Source organism: Protomyctophum bolini (genome assembly GCF_963924005.1).
Source record: "Protomyctophum bolini genome assembly, chromosome: 12".
Lineage (NCBI taxonomy): Eukaryota > Metazoa > Chordata > Actinopteri > Myctophiformes > Myctophidae > Protomyctophum > Protomyctophum bolini.
The window spans coordinates 9,270,946-9,294,541 of NC_137873.1; the positions used below are offsets into that span (position 1 = coordinate 9,270,946).

Genomic DNA, 23,596 nt, shown 5'->3' on the forward strand with positions numbered 1-23,596 from the left:
TTACAACACACACTCTCAGAGTCATCCTCTGTGTGTGTGTGTGTGTGTGTGTGTGTGTGTGTGTGTGTGTGTGTGTGTGTGTGTGTGTGTGTGTGTGTGTGTGTGTGTGTGTGTGTGTGTTTTAGAACAAAAGACCCAGCAGATGCAACTCTGTTTGAACAGCAGCAGCTGCAAACCAGCCAGCCAGTCTGCAAATCAGTCAGCCAGTCAGCCTGCATAACAGCAACGGTCGGCCAACCAGCTAGCCAGCAATACAGGCAAGTGTGTCAGCCTGTACACCCGCCAATAAATCAGCCAGCCTGCAAAACATCCAGGCAGACAACCAGTCAACCACACAGCCAGTCAGTCAACCAGACAGTCACTCAGCCCTGGCAGATGTGTGAAGACAAGAGAGAAAGCCACCTGCTACTACAACAGCTTGTGTGTGCGCGTGTGCACTTGTGTGCGCACGCGTGTCTCTCTCTCTCTCCCTGGGTACAGATGAAAATAAACATGTATGCATAGTGTGAGCCAAATTTGTTGTTTGCATGCATGTCTGCTGTGTTTGAGGTGGTGTGCGTGCATGTGTGTGTGCGTGTGTGTGTGTGTGTGTGTGTGTGTGTGTGTAATCAGATGAGCAGAGGTGTTTTTCCCCAGATAAAGAACACCCGGGATTGGGTGGTCATTGCAACACGCCACTCATTGTGTGTGAGCACTGTGCACTTGTGTATGTGTGAGTAGGTGTAGATCTCAGTACGCATGAATGAGTCTGTGTAGGCCACGTTAGAGAGAGGCAGACACACATACACACACACAGACAGAGAGAGAGATGCAGAAAGAGACATGGTGGGGGAGGGAGACCGCTGCTTCTTTGCCAAAACTTCACTTGACAATCCAACTTCCACCACTGGAGAGTTCCCCTCCACTTCCCCCTGCCCCCCTCCTCTCCCTACATTTTTTCCTTCTCCATCTATCCATTTGCTTGGCGTTAGTGCTGCCAAATGGCAGACTAGGTAGCCTATTTATTCTCAGGGAGATATTTCCTAGTGTGTTGCTAGTACCTTGAATCTTGAACCTGCTGTGATAGGGTTTTCACTTAAAATAGCTTGAAAAGGTTCATGGGAAGAGTTTACAGAGGCCATGGAATAAGTCTGCATTGTTAACAGTTTGCAGAAAAAAGCACAGGAAGGTACATTTCGACAAGTACAATGTGTGACTAGATATGAGGTAGACTAGAGTACAAAAAATGGGACATTTTTGTAGAGCTGAGCTGAACGTCTGCCAGTCATTTTATTTGGTCGATTTTGACTACACCCGAACATATAGATTAAGTGGAAGAGTACCGTGCTTCACTGCGGGGCCGGTTAAGTCAGTGGAAAAAAAGGAAAAGACAAGTCAAACCCCGGTTTGAAACAAGCTAGGCTGACATCATCGCCATGGTCATAACTACTAGGCTACAGTCTGCTTAAACTTCATATCCGCCTGTGATCCAACTAAATTTGTTCATGACAACTTGCAGTCACGACGTCAGCCGACATGGGCACTAAAGGCAGATCTACAAGCTCTGCTCACAAGAGCAGCCGTGTCCACGACGCAACGAGTTTTGAGCTTGTAGATCTCCTATTTGACACGTGACGCGCTATGCAGTGAATATAACTCTAGCTTTAGCACCACTCACCTAATGCTGCAGAGGTCTAAAGAGTTTAACACTTCCAAAACGGTGTACATTGTCACAAGAGCATGGTTTTCATATAAATATTGAACTTTAGCCCAAATCTTGTGTGTAAGTAATGCACCTGATGTCTTATTTACATCCGATAAGCATCATGGTATCTTGGCTGCAACAAGTAGCCAACAAGAGCAAAATAACCCAGTGGCCCCCAAAGTCAAGTCAAGTGTTTTTAGACTTTAGCTGGGGAATTCTTCAAAAATAATGGCGCCAGCAGAGGGACACACATAGCTGCGTAATGGAGCAGAGGCACCGCTCAAAAAGAACATAAAGTGTAAATTAGATAAAGTGCCCCTTGGGGTGCAGGTCTCCACCAGGGCAGGTCAGGTTATGGCCTCCTGGTGGCGCTATAATAGGCCAATGTGAAAAGGGTGCCATTTCTTCTTGGATGGCAATTGGAAAAATGTGTTTTGCAAAAATCCATCTGGTGGTGGTGCTATAACAGGCCAATGTGAAAAGGGTGGGATATATTCCTCAGCCTAGTAAAGAAAATAAATTGCATGCTCCGTTCATGATTTGAGGCTTTTTGTTCAAAAGGGGCCAATCCTGCAAACTTTGAAAGCCAATGTCAGCCGATTAGGATGGAATATGAAATATCGGACAGATCCGTCTTGAACACATGACTATAGAGATAGTGTGAAACGATTTGCAGGATTTTTGGACAGAATCTGGAGTAGTAATATAAAAAAAAATGTTTTAGAAAAGTCGGCCTCCTGGTGGCGCTATAACAGGCCGTTCTGGAAAATGTGGGGCAGAGGTTCATCGTTGGCATCCAGGTTAACGGTGCCGGAGATTAGCTGGTAACAGACGGACGCTCACACGGATGGACTCACACACGGACGGAGTGCAAAACATACTCTCTCCCCTCTCTCCCCATGGAGACAATTATCTCATGCTGCCTGATGTAGTACAAAGAGAGACAAAGCTTGTCGCTTTGATAAAAAGTTCACTGCAATTATTAGGTGCACAACATTTTGGTCTTTTCTCTTCATCGTTATTGTCTCTAAAGGCATGGGGAGAGAGTATGTTGTGCACTCCGTACGCGCATGCCTTAGGCTTAGAGTATATATAAATAGAGATGGCACTCGGAGGAAACCCTGAGGTGAAATGGACATAGTGGGCGAATTTGGCATTGCAGTTTGGAACGCTGGTCCGTTGACTATCATTGCGCACGTTCGTGATGACACGTGAACGCTGTTTCATATGTGAAATGAATGCACGTGAACGAGTGCAATGATAGTCAACGGCAGCGCGTTCATGTGTTTGGGTCCAATCCATCCCAAAACGCACTCTGTTCCTACCCGGAAGGAGGAGTGAAATCGCCTCATGCGCTTTTGAGCAACTTAATGCAAGTGAATGGGAGGAGAAATCCGGTGCCGTCTCTATTAATATATACTGTTATATATTGCTTATTGCTTAATGTAAGTCTTATTACATTAAGCAATTATTACATTATTGCTTAATGCAAGTCTCTGGATTAAGAGCAACTGCTAAAAGCCTAAATTGTAAATTGTATAGCAGATCTACAAGAGGATCCACAAGCTCACAAAATCATACTGCGACACGTTGTGAGCTTGTAGATCTGCTTAATTTTATACTAGTCATTTAGTCTTAAACAAAATCAATCACCGCTTAACCGCCAGTGAAATTAGTCGTGGTGTACTACACAGCATGCGTTAACTAATACGTCAGCACAGCGTGCTGTGCATGTCACATCAACAGTTCACCGTTTGTATGAGAGAATGACAACTCAAACCTCTTGAATCTTGAAAGCACTTGGAATGGAAGGTGGGAGTTTTCCCCACGACTTTCATCCTCTCCCGATGATGATGAAACTTTGTCCTACTGAACCAGTTCTCAGGCAGCTCCCCCGACCACCTGAAGGAAGCATCACACCCACTCAACCCTCAATAACGCCAGCCACTGAACTCCCATCACAAATGGGACTTCTGAATGAGACATATCTTCTGTTCACCTGGTCAATAAGGGCTCTATAGGGTGTATAATGCTCGTTTTCCCTCTCCAGCAAAAACAGCAGCTCTACAGGCCAACACTGTCACAGCGCAACGTGTTGTCAGCGTTTAGATCTGCTATTTTGAGCCAATGCCCACTTCCCCACTAGAATACGGATGCTGGGTTTCAAGCATTAAAATAAACCGATCTTCATAAAATTGGTCCTCGCTAAGTCTATTGCCTAACAAGCCATGCTACGAGCTGGCTGCTGGATTTCTTTTCCAGAGTCTACTACATTATAACACGCCCAACTCATGTAAAAGAAAAGGAAAAACCCTGCCCAGTAAGGCAAAACCCCACCCAGTAGAGAAGTTCGCTCCTCCCATATTTCTCAGAGATACAGCTAAGGGGTGATTATCACCCAACACCAACATAAAGTGTCTCAGTTCAGCCCACACCAATGTTTGGGGTGGTAAAATCATGGTGTTTTCCCAAAGCCTTTACTGAATGTGTGTGCCAATCCATGCATTTTATAGAAGAAGATTTCAAAGTTATGTTGAATTATATAATGGCTCATATCTTGAAATTACTACTGTAGGGCTTGACTTTACAGCCACATAGCAGCAGTGTGTTAAAGTTAAAACCCCCAGAGGAAGACACTTATAGGCATGTAGCCTTCAGTAGTCCATTATGCACCTTGCATAAAGTTGCAAGTGAGAACAAAAGTCAACTAGAAAACGTGCCACTCCAGGCACAGGATAATGGCATTTGTGACAAGATGCGTAGGAGTAATATATTGAAATTTAAACAGATCTGTGCTGAACGTGACTACAGAGATAGTATATACCAATTTAAACAGATCTGTGCTGAACGTGCCTAGAGATAGTATATACCGATTTGCGTGATGTATGGATAAAATGTGTACTAGTAATCTACAGAAATGTGTTTTGCAAAAGTCGACTTCATGGTGGCGCTATAACAGGCCAGGGAGTGCGTGTGTGCACAGTTTGGCATCGGCCGGGCCAACGGTGCCGGTGATCAGCTGTACGCAGACGGATGGACACAAGGACACACGAATGGAGTGCAAAACATACTCTCTTCCTATGCCTTCGGCCTGGTGGAGACAATTACAAGAGAGACAACCCATTGGTTTGGCAACTAAAATAGGATACAGGATTGGTGGGCAGTGGACATCTGGGCACCTTTGATGTTTGGCTATTTTGTCCAAAATGTTGAACAATGGTCTTAAGTAATGTAAATGATGTGAACGTGCAATGCATGGTACATCATTATCAGACTTATTGTTTATGCCTCAAATGGATATACAGTTTTTGTAGCAATTTGATAGATTAAATTCTTTAGTGTATATTTCCAGCCCAAATACTACTGTTCAGTAAATTGTCATTGTGTTGAAACCTTCACGTGAAACTGCTATTGCTACCACTAATCACATGCTGCTGCTGTATGGATACACAGCCCGGTCACATTACCACTCAACGTAGCGCAATGGAGGCTGTACAAGATCTCCACAAAAGTTGTTAATGCAGATCGGCTACTTTCGCCGTCTGAACTATAATTTGTCCTCCTAATGTTGGTCCTAATAACACTTCTCACTGCTAGAACCAGGGCAGGCTGAGGCGGGGGAGAGGGGCTGCTTGAGCCCCGGCCGCTGAGCAGCATGCATGAAAGAGTGGACGTGAACACACGGGCACTCGGTCGTTATTTAGCGGAGGAGCCGCGGAGAAAATTATTATTATGAGGATCGGGGGTGCACATTTTGTTGCCCCCCTCAGCGTTGTGATTGCTTCGGTCATGTCATTCACACCACGGCTATCACTACACTGTACACATACCCGCCCACCCCCCCTTCATAATTTTTTTGTGGATCTACACTGATCTCATAAATGGGCCCTATGAAATCCTCAGGACATCCTGGGTAGGAAAACTTTAAGACCTGAGGACATCTTCCATCTCTCTACTATCTTTGATTTGTATGTCTGTCGCTCTAATGAAGCTATGGGTCGACGGTTAGCACAATCAAAACAAATGATCAGACCGGAGTCTGATAGAGCAGAGTTGATGGTGGCTAGCCTGCCACACACGTGCACACACACACAAGTGAGTTAATGTTGCAATGTCCAACGCATAAGTGACCTGTGGCATGCACATACCCAAAAAAAAACAGACATACAAGCTATATCAACGCACTGCATCATGGCTGTCGACAGCTTGTAGATCTGTTTTGGGCACAGAGGCACCACAGAGACACCAGCGCAAAATGAACCCGATAAACGTCACTTCACCGTGAAGTGAGTGGTGCTGTACTGGTACTGTACTGTACTGTACTGTACTGTACTGTACTGTACTGTACTGTACTGTACTGTACTGTACTGTACTGTACTGTACTGTACTGTACTGTACTGTACTGTACTGTACTGTACTGTACTGTACCATCCTCCTCCCTGGCCTGTGTGTGCACCCTGAGCATGACCTACGCTGTAAAGACTATCATTTGTTTGGAAGTTGCTGGATCGCCCAAGGAAATGACGCCCAAGGTATCGCCCAAGGAAATGACGCCCAAGGTATCGCCCAAGGAAATTACGTTGATGCTTTACAAATCAGTTTACATTCTCCGCGAATGAAACAAGTGTTGTGATTGGTCGGGAAAATATCGTATCCGGGGGGAAATACATCTGACGGATGTTCCGGAGGATACATCCACCGATAGCTTCTCTGCCTTACGTTGTGACCAGGCTTTTCTTTTCGCAGATAAGTAAGCCTGGGACCGAGGCTAGTGTGTGTGTGTGTGTGTGTGTGTCTGTGTGCTCAGTGCACACACACACACACACACACACCATTTGAATTACAGCAATCTCGTTTGATATCATTAAAAGTGGCCTAAAGACCCAAGGCCCCCACGGTTTGATTAGAAAAGACGTGTATATACACGTCATTAGCATAATTAGTGTCAAGTGTCCACAGCCCTCCTCTCAAGACACAGTCAGTAGACAAAAATGGTTGCCATCTTATAATGAGAATTATTATCACTTTTACTTTTATTTTTAGAAGTGGGGGCGCATTTCTCCACTGCGCTGCGACCCCCCATCCACTACACTCCCCGTCTACAGTCCATGAAACATTGAATGCATTCAGTTCATAAAGTCAGTAAGGGCACTAGACACTATAGTCCATAGAAGGAGCGCATTGGCAGTGATGTAAATAGGTTTTCAATTTAATGGGTCCCGGGAGTCACACAGGGGTGGTCTTTTAGATGGGTCCCAAATAAATATCCCAGAGTCCCAAGGCATATTTTTTACAAATTGCAGCATTTAACCCCCATTTCATGTTATGGTTATATTCATGTAGAAAATGTATCTGAAATAAATATATATATTCAAAATCTGACAACTTTAATATTTGCAAAGATGTATGCAAACAGTGCAAAGTATGCAACGTATACAAAGTAAAAGTATGTATATAGTAAATAGCACCAAAATAAATAAAGTAAAAATACAAAAAATGTATTAAATACTTGCGGTGCACTCAGTGAGCTAAAAAGAAAAGAAAAGAATAGTGTATTTTATGCACAGCTCAATTAAAGAATATCATGGTCATTAGTAAAAAAAAAAAAGGTTTGTAGTGCATTTGGGACTCCATTGTTGTTGAAGTGACCATAAAGAATTTGGTCTTTTGTCTGTTGACTGGCCATTTAGATGAGAGTTGCGACAACTGCTCATTTCATGGGGCCACGGACTACAGCTCGTCACTGCATGGGTCATGTGACCATGCTGTTTTATGCCCTCACGGTGACGGCACTCTAGAGATCTCTGGTCTGAGGCTGCGCTGTGGCCACTGCTCCAGATGGTTATGATTCTTATTAGAAACACTATGGTGTTTCTACAACGATTCTTACGTGGATTGTATCGTTTATAATGTAGGATTAGGTCTGATGCGGTGATGCAAAATTAGTCGACTAGTTGATTAAAGCCCTAATACCGAGTACAGTAGTGCATCCCAGAACCCCTAGAGGGGGACACGATTGCGTCCTTTATCTATTGCGTCTAGTGACGCAAAATGCAGCCTATTTGCATCACTGCATTGGCATGACCATACACTTAAGAAACATTGTCAGAGAACCTAGATTAAGCTCCAATTGGAGACTTGACCACAAACGGATATTAGCGTCAAGCCCAGATATATAAATTCATACACTGAAATGTTGGAATCCCAACATTTTCTATACATACACCTGCCACAAAGCAATTCCTCATTATCATTCTTATAACCCTTCACTGAATAAAATAGAATGACTTCAAAATGCCATAGAATACTTTAAGGAAACAGGCCCCTGGGTCCATCGTTGGGCTCAGACCTATGGCAATAATGTGCTTAAGGTCAGCTGGCAATGTCTGATAACCTGTAGATTGATATTAACGGACCACTTCACCACTTTTCAACGTATCTTCATATACAGTAATAAGTCCTCACTAATAATCATGATAAAATGGCACCATTATTTTCTACTCAGTCTGTGTCTCATAGGAGGGCAGTGGGCAGGCAGTTCAGCAACCCAAATCATCGTTTCTTTTTACAAAAATGTTTAGATTTTTATTATCGTGAGAACGATGGCTTCCATTTTCGCATTGCAACTTTTCAGGACTAGAAAGCCTGCAGTTTCTATTAGCTTGGACTCCCCATCGATGATGTCACTGGTGGGTTGCTGAACTGCCCACAGCCCTCCTATGAGACACAGACAGAGTAGAAAAACATGTAGCTATTTTATCATGATTATTAGTGAGGACCTATTATATGAAGATAGGTTGAAAAGTGGTTTAGTGGTCCTTTAACAACCCAGGCCCCAACTTGCATGTTCTGGGGGAACATTAGCCAAGAATAGCCGATCTACGTGACATGTTGTGACTGGCTATTTTTTTATGTAGACAGAAGGGGAAAGAAAATCACATCACACAACACAACACTAGGATGCACAGTGTGCCCTAAACAAACAGTCCATAAACTTGTCTCGCAAACGATTTACGTCATAAGTGCCCTAAACAAACATTGTAATGTCTTCAAAGCCCATAGACTTGGCTGGCAAATGATTTTCATCGTAAGTGCTCTACAAACATTAAAAATGCCATAGACTTGGCTGCCATATAACAATCTTCAAAGCCATGCAAAAGCAGTTCAAGCTGCTTTGCACGTGACTTTTTCGCCACTCTTGACCAAACTGAGATGTCGTGTCACCCGATATACAATGTATTCCTATTTCCTAAGATTGAGAATACGTGTGCGGACCACCCTTTTTCCACCCAGAGTGGAACATTTGTAAAAGAAGCGCCCTGCCAGTCCTGCGGGTTTCGTGCCTAAGTATAGAGGCTTTAAGTGGGCAAAAGCTGAGTTTTGCAAAAGGGAGAAAAAGAAAAAAGGAAAAAAAAACGACAACAGCTGGCAACCAGTGCGTAGTCACAAACCACTTCCTGTGAAAATCACTACGAGGTGGTGAAGGCCAAATCTGGTAGAGAGACCCGGGAAAAACGCTACAGACACATGATGGAGAAAATGAGAAACAGTCAGGGAGAGATGTATACAGTAAATGGGGGTTGTGAGAGAGATGGGAGGAGACTGTCGATGGCGAGAAATGTGCATGCGTGGGAGATGGAGTAAGTGTGTAATTTCACATCCTTTCCAATGAGCTACTATAGCGATGACTGGTTTCCTGCCCCCCACCCCAGTGCCACCACCACACACACACACATCTAAATCACTCTCCAAATCTGTGCCCAAAATCTTCCATATAGAACAAACGCATCAGTGAGCACATGCTGAAGTGTGTGTGTGTGTGTGTGTGTGTGTGTGTGTGTGTGTGAGAGAGAAGCATCCACGAGGCTTTCATCAGCTCACAGCTCCAGCAAAGAGCAGGAAGACAAGAAATCCTTCCATTACGTCGCGCATCCCTCCATATCTCGCTCTGCACTTTAACCCCCCCCCATCCCCCCTCCCCGCAGGCAGACACACACACACACACACACACACACACACACACCGGTGACACCGTTTTTGAGTGTGTACCAGCATTTCAGCACCACTGCATGCTCAGCTGCTCAGAGGACGTGCGCTCACATGCGTTGCACACAGAGTATCTATGTATATTCTATCCGTTCCCAATCTTTCTTCACTTATTTTAACTGTCTGTTGCCAAATACTTTCTGGTTTACATGTGTTAACCATATTTATTTAACCACTATAAGCCCTATATACTTCATTGTACTTTGAGACACCGAAAATAGCAGATCTTCAAGTTCAAAGATTTTGAAAACTTGCCCAAAACAGGGATGCCAGGGTTATGCTATCCATTTCCTCTCGGACATGGTAGTGATTTTAAAACTGAGCCTTTTTCTTGGCATTAGTTTTTGTATCGATCCCTGTGGGGAAATTAGCTGGATTTGACTTTTAAGAGCAGTGCACAGCGCAGCCCCAGGGGAGCTTGGGGGGAGCAGTTAGGGGTTCAAGTGTATTGCTCAGGGATACTTCCATCACAACGCTGAGCTGGGGATCTTCTGGTTCCCAGGTGGCCGATCTAGTTCCTGAGCGAGCCACTATCACCCTTAGCATCCCACCATAGGTTCTCACGGTGCTTTTTCCTTGCATTACAACAGGATTTAACAGTGCTTTGAATTTTAACAGGTTCTAAAGGGCTTGTTTGCTTACAGTCTGGTGATTTAGTGTAATTAAGACGAGATCATCAAACAAGTACAGATAATCGGCCACCAAACGGTGATCGGCCATATCAGCCGATATTCACTCCATTTACCATATTTACCATATCTGGAGAAACCGATCTTTTACACCATGTCAATCAGATATATAGTATAATATCATTTTTGATATTGCATGCGAGAGAATGGTGAATGTCATGTACAGTACATTGTAAAGCTCTTTGCAGAAAGGCACTATATAAGAGCACCATTTAGCATTTAGATATCTTGTGAGCATTTTGACCTGAGGGTCTTCACCTTGCATTTGCATCCGAACAGGTTCTACTTCCAACAGTGGCTTTTCCCTGTATTTGGGAGACAGTGAGACTTCCAGTGGTGTTTGAAGATAACAGAGCAGAGTGATCCTCAAGTCAAGAGTATGCCCCCCCATCCCCAAGAGAGATACCCCAGCCAAGCTCAAGGCCTGATTATACTCCTTACATCTGCATAGCCACGCAGGACCAGAAAGCTTACACGCAAGTTGTTTACACTACAATGTGATGCCTGCAGACCTTTTATCCTGCGATACAGGATACTTCCTCCTCTTCCAACAGTAACAGCAATTTGTTTCCAAGAACTTAAGCACACAAGTGTCTTATAGGCTTTTAACGAGTTATGAAGATGCGAGTGTTGACTGATCGCCTCACACAACCTCTCCAGTTTCTGTTCAATCACATGTGCAGTCAGTGGTCATACAATCTTAAAGGCACGCCAATGTCTGCAGGTCATGAGCTGGTAACTAAATTGACTTCATGCTGGTAGTGTACCCTCGCAGCGAGCCACAGTAGCCAGATGTTGAAAGTATAATTTGGCCTTGAAATAAATAATGCATGCTCTCTGTCCTTTATTTCAACACCTCTCCTCCACCCTGCCACTTCCTATCCGATTTCAATATCAATGCATCGCTTCTTCTCCATCACACACACACACACACACACACACACACACACACACACACACACACAGTGTGTTTCTAGTGTTGAGGCCCAGCTGTCACTGCAGAGGGAATTGGGTGAACGGTCAGTGTGCCGCTTTAAATGCCAAATCTCATCAAAGGATGAAGCATTTAGCCGAGCCCTTCCCCCACTGCAACACATACCCACCACAAACACACGTGAGCAAAGAAAGCTTGCAGAACTGAAAACAAACCGTGATGTTGTGGAATACACATGTATTCTAAGCCAGCCTGTCTGTTACATACGTATATTATACACCCATATCCATACACACTTTCTCTAAAAGGTTACCACACAGATTACATTAACAGAGTTAAGGATGGCCGGCTACAAGCCATTGGACTGATTGGAGGCAATGATGAAGTCCTGGCAGTGACCGAAGTTGTGGCTGTATTGTGGTTGGTGCCACTAGCCAGTAGCCACTATGACGATAGTCAACGGAAGACAGTTCTAACAACACCTACCAATGAAAATATTAAATATAAAATGGTTTGGAAATGGCTACCTTTTCTGAAAACATCGTTGTCTACTGTGGCCATTTATCAGTTTCAGGCTAAAGCATAGGGAACTAGAAAAAGTGCTCCTCAGGGCAGAGGTCTCCACCAGGCCATGTCAGGTTGTGGCCTCCTGGTGGCGCTATAATAGGCCAATGTGAAATGGTTCCATTTGTTCTTACACCATGGCATTTGGATGATTTGAGGCATTTTGTTCCAAAAATGTGTTTTGCAAAAAGCTACCTGTTGGAGCTCTAACAGGCCAATGTGAAAAGGGTGAGATATATTCCTCGGCCTAGTAGGAAAGTCTGTGAAAGATTTCACGTAAATTGCACGCTGCGTTCATGATTTGTGGCTTTGTTTCAAAAGGGCCAATCCTGTAAACATTGAAAGCCAATTAGGATGGAATATGAAATATCGGACAGAACCATCTTGAATACATGACTATAGAGATAGTTTGTAACGATTTGCGGGATTTTTGTAATCCTTGTTGTAAAGCCTTGTAAAAAGTCAGCCTCCTGGTGGCGCTATAACAGGCCGCTATAACAGGCCATTTTGGGGCAGAGGTTCATAGTTGGCATCCAGGAAGTGTGTGCAATATTTGGCATCAACCAGGTTAGCGGTGCCGGAGATTAGCTGTTCACAGACGGACACACGAATGGAAGGACAGAGTGCAAAACATACTCTCTCCCCATGCCTTCGGCCTGGTGGAGACAATGAAGAATCACTATAAAGAATCACTATGTATGTGTATAACATGTTATGAAAAATGACAATAGATAGACTGCTTTGTCAACCCATGTTGTCCTCTTCTGCCGGGTCAAAACTGGGACACAATTTCCCTCCTCCTTTTGAAAATGTGTTCTGACCGATACTCAATTACACTTGCACAGCCTTTGGATAATCACAACACTACCTTGCTTGTTCCTGTCACACGGTGTGACAGAAAATGAAAGTATCAGACGTCCATAGTACAGCGTGCAAGAACCATAACCCCCGCACAAGCGTGCATGGTGGTGTGGAGTCAAATGGAGGACAAGAGTGCACCCCCTACCCACCCACCCACACAAACACAGCATTACACCCCATCAAGTAGACTGCCTCTTACGCGCCGCATACCCAAGGCCAGGCTAGTGTATCCATGTGTGTGTGCGGGCCTAGTAATAACTATAGCTGTCATCAGAGCAGCAGGCCTTGCAGTTACCATGTAGTGTAGGATTACGGACTACCAGCCAAAGACAGCGAGCTGCAGCCAGGGCAGTGCTCAAAATACAGGTTCTCAACATCTGCTTTCAACAAGGACACATGGTGTCGGACGCCAAGCACCACTCTTACATAGCACCCCCTGGCACTCTGCCAGCGGCTTTTATGTACACAACGTAGCTTTGGGTTAAATATTCAGCTTGATTTGCTGGCTTTGTAGTTGTTGTACAGCTGTTGTCATGGTGGAGTCAGTTTACCATTGTCACAGAAGATGCTTTCCTGGTTCAACAGAGCTAAAGTTAGTTAGTCTCCGTTACATTATCATGTTTAGGTAACCAGTAACCACAAAGCAGAAAGGAAAGTAGAAACACTTCAACAGGTTTGTTTTGTTCATGTAAAAGCTGATGCTGCTTGCTACAAGTACAACATGGCTTCCATCTCTCTCAGTCTCAAGGCAATGCCGGCCATGTCCTACCAAGTGCATGGGCAATGCCAAATGACAGAACATGAGGGGGCAGAGGCTAAGAGAGTGCCCACATTTTTAACTAAATGACAATCTTTTCTTATTTATTTTTATTAGTGTATATTCATGTTGAATACAGATGTACTCTAACATTTTGGACAGGTCACAACTCACCGAATCCACATGCCTGTGACAGTGAAACGTGAATTGGGTGAGCGAGTTGGAAGCTTTGCATTAAAAAAAGAAATCACACCCAAGTGAAATGAGTGGTTCAACTGTGTGTGTTGGGGGGGGGGGGGGGGTTCCAGACCCACAGGAACGCACCCAGGGTGCCGGCCCGGTTCCGGCGAGCCGCCCCGCATCCGAAACGGTTGAGAAATGACAGTTACCGTGTGGGGGTCCCTCTACTGTACCCTCTACTGTACTGTCACTGTAATGTACTGGCACACCCGAAATCATCATATATACATTTAATATGTGCGTGTGAGTTAGGTTGCGCACAGGTGGTGAAAAACAACCATGCTGTTTTTGTGCTCAGACGCACCCAGCCAGCCAGCCACACACAGCTCCGTAAGGGAGTGGTTGCACCACTGAAAAACACTTTTACTTGCATCAACAGTATCAATTTTATGGTAAAAGGGTAATAGGATTTCTTTGGGTAATGCTGCTCGTTGAGACTCCGTTTAGAAAGGCATAGAGCTTCACAGCTCCAAAACGAGTGCCGCCCTGAGTGACATTTGGGTCAACTGCAAATGCATGTGGGACACTTGGAAACGTTCCTGGGACTGTTCTGGGCCACTTTCAAAACAAAAGGGGGAAACCATTACTCACCCAGCACGTGTTCCACAGCTAAAACAAGCTAGGTCCCAAATTTAAAAAAAAACCCATGCTACTTCAAGACTTCCAGACAGTCAATCGGTTTGATGCTTTTACATTGTGCGTATAAGTAGCGGGGAACAAAGCAGTTTGGTCGGCACTGGCTTTTTCATTTAAGGCAGTCCAGTTTTCAAGGGGATGAATATCTTTTCCAGTCCTAAGTCTTCAGTTCCTACAACTGTGTGGGTGTTGGGGTAAAAGGCAGCATGATGAGCTAATGACACCAGCACCCAGAGTAACGGATCAAGTTTTATTGGTCATGACATTAAACAACGGTAAACTGACTTTGACCCTCAATTTGCCACTCACTTCTTGCATGCGCATACACTCGATGAATTAGGAAGTAGTGAAAATCTAAAACCTTGCAACAGGGGGGGGGGGGGGGGGTGAGAAGCAATGCGTTGTGCACCTGTAGATGAGCTTTTTTCACTATGGGCAAACATCAAATCTCTCTTTTGGGTCTCGACCTGAAAAGTTTGGGAACAACTAACCTAGAGAACCCAAGTCATCTTACGCAAATCTGCTGCCTCCAGCCCTCCACTACAACGATCACACCACATGAACATTATCTACATGGCTCGCCAACCAATCTGACAATCATCAATCGGCATGAGCAAAACATTCCAAGGAATTTTTTCTAACGTGTATGCAGCCGCGTATGGTGTGAACTTGGAACGTCACTCGATATGAGTGACGTGCAAGCGCGTCTTCCCCGTCTCAAGCCATGAGTGTGACTGCGGTGACTGGTGAGTGATCTGCGTTGCGAGTCTGCAGTCTGGCGTGGCTGCCAGGGATATGCCTCTCCCCTTGGGCCAGCCCTTCCCATTGCCCAGAGGCCGCTTTTGCCTTCCCATTGGCTAGAAGCAGCCAATCACGACCAGAGCCATCTAGTAGAAGAGTTGCGATATTGAGGGGGCAGAAACGGAGTGCTCGAGCGCCGTTTATGCAGCCTGAAAAGGGACAAAGACTGGTCCGATGAAGTGAACGGAGTTGTCAGAACTCTGGCTTACTCTCTGGCTCTGATCGCGACTAGGTGGCGAACCGTCGTCTACATTTAATGGGTAGATGTTAGTCAGGTTTCCACCTGACAGAAAGGGACGGAGATCCTCATTGAAACGTTTGTCATCAAAACCACCCACCCTGACCTCACCACAGTTTCCCTTCTTGTGCAAGCGGACAGAAACTGGTGCAGACAGTTAACTCATTCATCGCTTTTAAGAAGTGCCAAAAAGTCCCTAAGCGCCAGTCTCTATACATTTTTTTATTTAATTTAAATTTTCATTTTTTTGTTAAAAAAAAAAAAAAAAAAAAAGATTTTTTTTTTTTTTTTTTTTTGGTCCAATGTTATACCCGTCTGAAAAAGACGATAAAGACGTCGTTGGCGCTGTGGGAGTTGCTAAAAAAGGAGTCAAGTAGGTCGTTGGCAGACATTGAGTTAACAGGCCCAGAAGTGGATGTGAAAACCAGCCACGACAGAAGCCCTCTAGTCTACACAATGACTTTCTCTGCATTGCCTGTGACGATCCATATACATGCGTCTAAATGTTACTCGCAGAACTTGTTTTTGCCAATCCTTAAACGCATCGCTTATCTGCAGGATGGGTATAACATGACAACAACCTGTGATCTGAAGTTGCTGCCCGTCATCTGTCTCAGAGTGGCTCTTCAAAATGTGTTTTTCTTCTGTCTGCCACGGGACATATTTTGACAATCGTGGCAGACCGAGAAACTACATTCTTGTTTAACGAAGCTGATGTACAAATGCAATCCACACTGCTAAGTCTGTAATCCTGCATTGAGCATTCCACTGGCAAATACAAAGATACACGCTACCATTCGTTTTAAATCGACATGAAGATACAAAGCAAAATCATCTACATTTGCTACAAAAGCTACAACAGCTACAAAAAGGTTGAGATGGTTTCAACTTCAGCTACACATATGTAGCTTTGTATCTTTTGTATTTCTGCCAGTGTAAACACAGCATTAGGCTCTCCGAGCAGGTGAACTCCAAATTTCTCCACCTGTGTGTTGTGCAGTGTCAAGGCCATTGCTTCAATCCACAACACATTGGTTCGTTATCAATATATCATTGCAGAATGCAGATCCACACAAGTTAACAATGTTCTCCTTCAAAGTATGGCCATATTGTCTAATCTCAGAGAGGGAAGGAATTCAGACTAGTCAGCATCAGTTGGGTGCAAGTCAGCCAGCGTAGCAGGCTGCAGCAGCAGTAGCAGAGAAGGCTGTGGTGTTGATGGCTTGGCAGCTAAACTGTCTATACCCTAGAGGCTTTACTACAGGAAATCACTGTCATGTCAACAACACAATGCTTCCTCTGAGAGCAAGACTGATCGAGGGAGCGAGGAAAGGAGAGAGGGAGACAGAAGATATAATAGAAGACAATCTTTCAGACTCATATACAGCTATACAGTTTGTCGAGTTAATACGTATGAATAGCAAAAATAGCCGACATATAAGCTCGCGACACGTTGAGAGATAATAGATCGGCTATTCTTGCTGCTTTTATTCAATAATGACATGCCCAAAATGGGGCATGTTGCTAGGTTGAAAGTCAACTCCACTGAGTGAGACTTAAAACTACAGTAGTCCCAGCTTTACCACACAGAAAACACCTGTAGTATTGCCTGATCTCTCCCTTCCTCAAAATGCACACACCTTCCATTAGCCCTGTGATATAAGCCAGTATAATTTATACCTTTGTTCCTGTGGGGGGAGGCGCTGGCCGTGTGTATGTGTGTGCGCCGTGTGTGTAATTAAGCACAAGTAGGGGAACGCGAGGCGGTGTGTTTGGGCTGGGATTTAAGGCCCGGAAGGAAGGGAGGGAGAGCGAGAGAGAGGAAGGAGGGGGGGGAGGGAGAGAGAGAGAAAGAGAGAGAAAGAGAGAGAGAGAGAGAGAGGTAGTGAAGCTAGAGAAAATCTGGTTATTTTACGCACGGCTGCATCGCTAATGGACACTTTTTTTCTTTCTGTACGTGCGTGCACACACACATGCATGTACAGAAAGAGAAAAAGTGTGTGTGTGTGTGTGTGTGTGTGTGTGTGGGGCGCGTAGGGGGGGGTTCTGCAGGAAGGGGCTGTGTTTATCCAATCTGTTCCCTGCCTCTACCATGTGGTAGAAAAACCACTGGCTAGCCCCCAGTCTGGACCCAGAGGACAGGCAGGCCGGAAGTCAGTCTGTCAGCCTGAGAGACAGAAACAGACCACAGGCCAGCCAAAGAACCTGTAACTGCACAGTCAAATCCTGAGTGGTAATTTAACTCTTAAAAGTGTAAATGTGGATCCATGTGTGTCAGAGGCTGTGCACGTATGTAAGTAGAGAGGTGAATGCACGCAGGACGCACGTGTTCATCTGTGTGTGGCCGCTCTGTGACCTTGACTGTCAAGTTTATAGCACCATCTTGACCTCTCTTGGCCACAACGCTCACTCTGTGTTTCTGTCTGTCTTCCTTCTCTTTGTGTGTGTGTGCGCATGCTGGATGTACAATTGAGGGACCTCAGCTAAAGGACTAAAGTAACATGCTCCGCTAATTCTCAAGCCTGATTTATACTTTGTTGTGCATAGTGTGCTCAACGCGTTGTGTTGTCTGCAACACACTGTGAGCTTGTGGATCTACAAGCTCAACGCGTTGTGTTGTCTGCAACACACTGTGAGCTTGTGGATCTACAAGCTCAACGCGTTGTGTTGTCTGCAACACACTGTGAGCTTGTGGATCTACAAGCTCAACGCGTTGTGTTGTCTGCAACACACTGAGATTGTGGGTCTTCTATTTACAGTGCATGACACGAGTGTTCAACCAAATAAATCGGTGCTCAACATTTCCTGGTCCTGTTGGCATTGTGAGTGTGAGTGTGAGTGTGAGTGTGAGTGTGAGTGTGTGTGTGTGTGTGTGTGTGTGTGTGTGTGTGTGTGTGTGTGTGAGACAATGAGGGACACAGAAAGGAAGAACAGGAGGAGATGGAGGACGCAGAGAGGGAGAGCTTTCCTCTGTGATGCAGGATATCTAGCTTTTAAAGACGAGAAGACAGAAGATTGTCAGAGAGTGGTGGGTTTGTTTCAAAGCAGAGGTTGTAGTGGATCTACAGCAGAAGAGCAGGAAAACTATGTGCCGGGGGGCCTGAAATTTGTTTCAAGATGACGCTTCCATGAACATTTATAGAAACCAAAACGTAATCAAACTTCTCACATCAGTCTTTGCTGAACCATAACACCAGTCCATACCCGAGTGTGCACACCCAGAGCGTTGCTAATTTGATCCTGATTTACGACCCGAAAAACCATGAGAATCCCGTGTTGACGTTGTTTAAGCTATATGTGCTAATAAAGCAGTCACGATGTTCAAAAAACAGCAACGGTTGATTGGTGCGTACATTGCAGATGTCAATACAAATATAATTAATGAAATTGATATCCAAAGCACTGATATCCTCCACTCATATCTCAGCAGTTGCGTCTGGCATCGTGTGTTATACTGTAGCCCCGAAGCTAGGTCCACCCACCCCACCACCCAGCTGGGTTATGGGACCATGACCGCAGCAACAGTCTGATCCTATAGCCTGTGGGGACCACAACTGTGACAGAGTTTTAACCTGTGGCAAAAAAGCTAATAAACAGCTTACATTTGGGTTAAGTGAAAATGGGCTTTGTCATTCTCTTCATATGCCGATAGAGGGTATAAGCTTGAAATCATCATCATACCCGGATGTTATGCGAGAACACCTATTGAGTGTCGACTTTCTGGCCTTGACTTTCTGGCCTTGACAGCCCACACATCCAAATAGAAAAGTCCTATCTGATTGCAGTAAACAACATTAAATTCACTTTTTCACTCACTTTTCAAGTTTTCAATCCACAACCCTAGACCGAAATTCAGGCCCTGACGGGTACCCCAAAGGCCTTTAATCAATAATCTAGTTTGTCCTTTTTGTCTATTTGCAATGAATTTGCCTATATGCATTATTGTGTGGGCGCACTGGGCGGCGGTGGCTCAGGGGCAGAGTGGCGGGATCTATGTAATCTAAAGCACCTTTGATAAAGTCGCTTTACCATTTACATGCACAATTCTTGAAAAAGGACAATTGTCTTCCGTCTGTTAGAAAGGCACTGTATTTTAAGGCCCTTGTAAAATATAAGTCTTTCCACAAAATAATAGAAAATGCACGATCGTGGGTCCGATAAGAACCCGGCCCGATAAGCCTGATCGATAAGGTGCTCGTTATCAAAAAAATTATGATCTCCATCCCTAGTCCTAACAATGATGCAGCTGTCTGTTGCCTTATAAACATGCAACTAAACATACCGACATTAGCTAAAACCCACTTCGTTTATATACATGAATTATAAAAAGAAAATCTAACGTTTCGTTCTTCTCTACATTAACATAAAAAGTTATGTAATTGGCAACTAGATAAAGTACATACATGATAGTACAGCAGCCAGAGTTAATGTCTTTTTGTTTTGGTTCTGCCCATGGATTACAGTACAGACGACATTTCAAGCAATTGCTTTCAACGTCAAATGCAAGATGCTAGTCTTTGAATTGGTCAAACATTCCAAATGTCATTAAGTCAAACCTACTGGGCACCCAACAGAGAGGTGGGTGCAGGTTGCCTTTTTCATCATGTCTGCCCTTTACTGCTTTGCTTTGAGTGACAGTTGGCTTCAATACGAATCAAAGGACTGGGGGTTTATTCAGAATTTCTCATGTTTGAGTAGAATACAACATTTAAACTATCAAGAACTTCGAGGAAAAGATACCGTTAAGTAAATTACTGGCGTGTATTGAATGGGATGCACTGAATGTAAATTGCCCCTAGTCTGAAACTGAATATACATGACTAATAGCGTTTCTCTCATTTTGTGTGTGGGGCTACAGGGCCCAAACAAATAATCCGGATGACCACTTGGTGCCATTCCATTCATCCAAGACCCAGCATTTCTATTTTATATAAATATTTTATGTTTTATGAACCAATGTATTTATTTGTAACTGTTTTGTATGTGTTTAATTGTTGTTTGTCATCTACTGGCTACGGCTGTCAATAAAGTTTCATGCAGTCATTGGTTCATATTTAGATGCAGTAAAGATTAAGCCACACAATTTTCAAGACTATAAATAGAGCCGATTTGGCCGTCTTGTATGCAAGCATGCTGTGTGGCGAGGCCAAGGGAAGTAGACGTTTAGAAGAAGTAATCAGCTCACTTTTTGTAGTTTCAGTGTTGAGACGAGGCTGAGGTATAACAACACCTAAAGGGACAAGAGTCTGAAAAACCCTCTGTGATGATTTATCACCAAGGTGGAGTCGTTTCAGTCCCTTCAGGACACACCAGCTGTTGTGTTTATAGAGTACTACTGGGGACATTTGTGAAAGGGGGGACAGATACTTTCTACAATAAATCTCCCAAACAAAAAATAACTTCACAAGCTTGTGCAAAACCTCCCTTTAAAAACTAGCAAATCAAAATATTAAAATACCAACTACAACACGCGATTTTGCATTGAAGCCGCCAGCAGTACACCTGCCCCTGCACACACCCAGTCTACGTAAAGGATCTCTAGTCCTCTACTCCCACAGCTCTCCAATCAATCATCACTATTGACAAGCTTTTTAGACCAATGGGCTTGATAGGTTTGGACAGCATCCCCCGAGATTGGTCAGATCCCCTCGTCATCCCACCCGCCTCCGAGTTAACAACCAATTAGCTTCTCCTCGGGCCTTCCCACAAGGCTGTGGGCTAAAGTACTCTCCTGGGACACAGACACAAGCCCGTTTTGCAGAGCAGTGCTCAATGGAGCAGACACTTTTGTTACATTGTGCGCTCAAATACGACTCTTAACTCTAAGTCTCACATTTCTCCATCACCACCTGCCACCACTGTTCACCAAATAAGCATGATCAGATGCTGGGACCATTTCTGAAGGAAAAACGTCATTGGGACATCTCTCACCTCACCAGACAGTCCCCCTCTTGAAAACCAACCCTGTCTCTTACTGGAAGGGGATGCCACAAAGAGCGGCTCAACCCCAGGGATGCAAACGGGTAAAAACATGAGACCATTGCGTGGATAGAAGAAAACCAGCCCCAACTAGGGGGCTCTGTGGGAATGCTAGAACACTGGTTGTAAAGGACAATTTTTGTTTCTCTTATGGCACATTGAACTCCCATCCTTTTTCAATGGAGACTAGTATTGTTTACGTTCCCTTTCTTGGAGTTTGCACTCAGATGGATAAGTTTAGATGGTCCAATGGAGCAGGCAGATGATAAATATAAATGGTAGCTATGACGCACATAAACACTCAGAGGTCACGGATGGATTGGTACTCACACAGAAAGGGAGAAAGGTTGGAGATGTACTCGATGCTCTCTCGCACCTACACACATTAAGACTAACACACGACAGCCCACACAAACACTCGAGGTGTAATGATGCCAGGCTCGACTCTCGGCACAGCACTTGGTCCATAAGGCCTCCACTGCGGGAGGGAGGGAGGGAGGGAGGGAGAGATATATGGAGGAAGTAATGAAGGGGAGGAATGACAGAAGAGAGACAGTGAGAGGGTGTGGAAAGAGGGCAAATGGAACTAGACTGGGAGAGATGGTGGGGGACAGACGGCCAGTTTTGAATGTCACCATGCCGCTCCAGTCCCCTGCTAACCTTTTGGCTGGAGAGGATGGAGATTGGAGAGAGTGCAAGGATGGAGGTGGTGACAGTGAGGAAGGGAGTGAGAAAAGAGGGGGAGAGAGAGTGAGAACCTGCCCACATGACCAGGAGGAGGGGGGCAGAGCAATAGATGAAAGCAAGAGAAGCACTCACATCTCTCTGAGCAGGGCTGACATCCATGACACATGACAGGAGACAAAATGGCTGCACAGTGCACCCCTAACACTAGTGCTCCGTTTATGACACTATTACCATGGGTTCACTTTTGACTGTAAAGCAGCACCAGCTGGTGAAAATAGTCCAGCCAGCAAATCTTTTAACTGAACACAATCATGATGTCCACCACATGGCACCTAGATGCATCTCCAACACCACGGGCAAAATAATATCACAAAGCCCCTCCACACCAACAGTGGACACTGGCATCACATGGAAAACCAGATGGAGGGTCCACCCGACTCCACCAACCACACATGGTACTTACTTGGTACCCCGACTGGCCTGACACTGGCACTGCAAAAACAGACAGATCTACAAGCTCTCAACACGTAGCGAACGGCGCCGCAAAAATCTGGGTTTTTTTGCGACCCGCAGTAAGCTGTTCTCACTTTATTTTTATAACACGAATATATCATCATTCGACGATTTTTGGACAGACGATGTGCGAGTGAAAAAAATTGGCATATTGTCCAACCTTAGTGTCAGGCAGATACATTGTTTCACCATATTTCAACATTAAATTTGTGTTTTTTCCGTCACCTAAAGTAGTTCACCCCAAAAGTACATAGTTTCTATATTCACCCCATGAAGCCTTGAATTCATGTAGATGTTTGTCACATTCCTAAGCCAATAATCTGATAACCAGTCCAGGTCATCAGTCAGTAGGAGACTCAGTAGGGGAGACTCTTTGAGATTCTCCTAACGGAGGCACTGCCAGTCATCAAATTACAAATGCTCCGTGAATTCAAGGCTTCATGGGGTGTGTAATTGATAGAAATTAAGTCATTTTTTGGATGAACTACTCCTTCAACCCGTTAAAACCGGGAAAGCTTGTGTCATTTTAGATTTTAGCTATACATGGTCTGTAAAGTGGAAACCTCATATGTCCAAAACTGTTGCTTTTCAGGATTCAAAAGCAGATCTATAAGCTCAAACCGCTATGTTTCAGTCTTGTAGATCTACTTTTGATGTGTGGGACACTGGAGCATGATCAAGTAGGGTTGGACTCGTAAATTTACAAAAAACACAAAAAATATAATATAAGCTTATAAGCATATAAGCTTTTCAGAAAACCGTTAGGATTTTTAAAATCCTACATACGTAGATATCGGCCTCAGGTGGTCTGAATGTGTTAACGGCCAACTTCGTCATACAAGACTGTCAAGCTTAAGTAGTGAAAAGCAAAAGCAGTGGAAAATAGCCGATCTACAAGCCCACATTGCGTTGCTATTTCATAATTGTCCTTCCATTTCACCATCATTTTTCCTGAAAAGTAACGGTT

General features: G+C 44.4%; 1 protein-coding gene across 3 annotated transcripts in view; it reads right to left on the reverse strand.

The window, feature by feature from the left end:
- The window catches only part of chd7 (chromodomain helicase DNA binding protein 7), a 99,449-nt gene that overhangs the window by 69,435 nt on the left and 6,418 nt on the right, over positions 1 to 23,596 (reverse strand). The window lies entirely within an intron of this gene.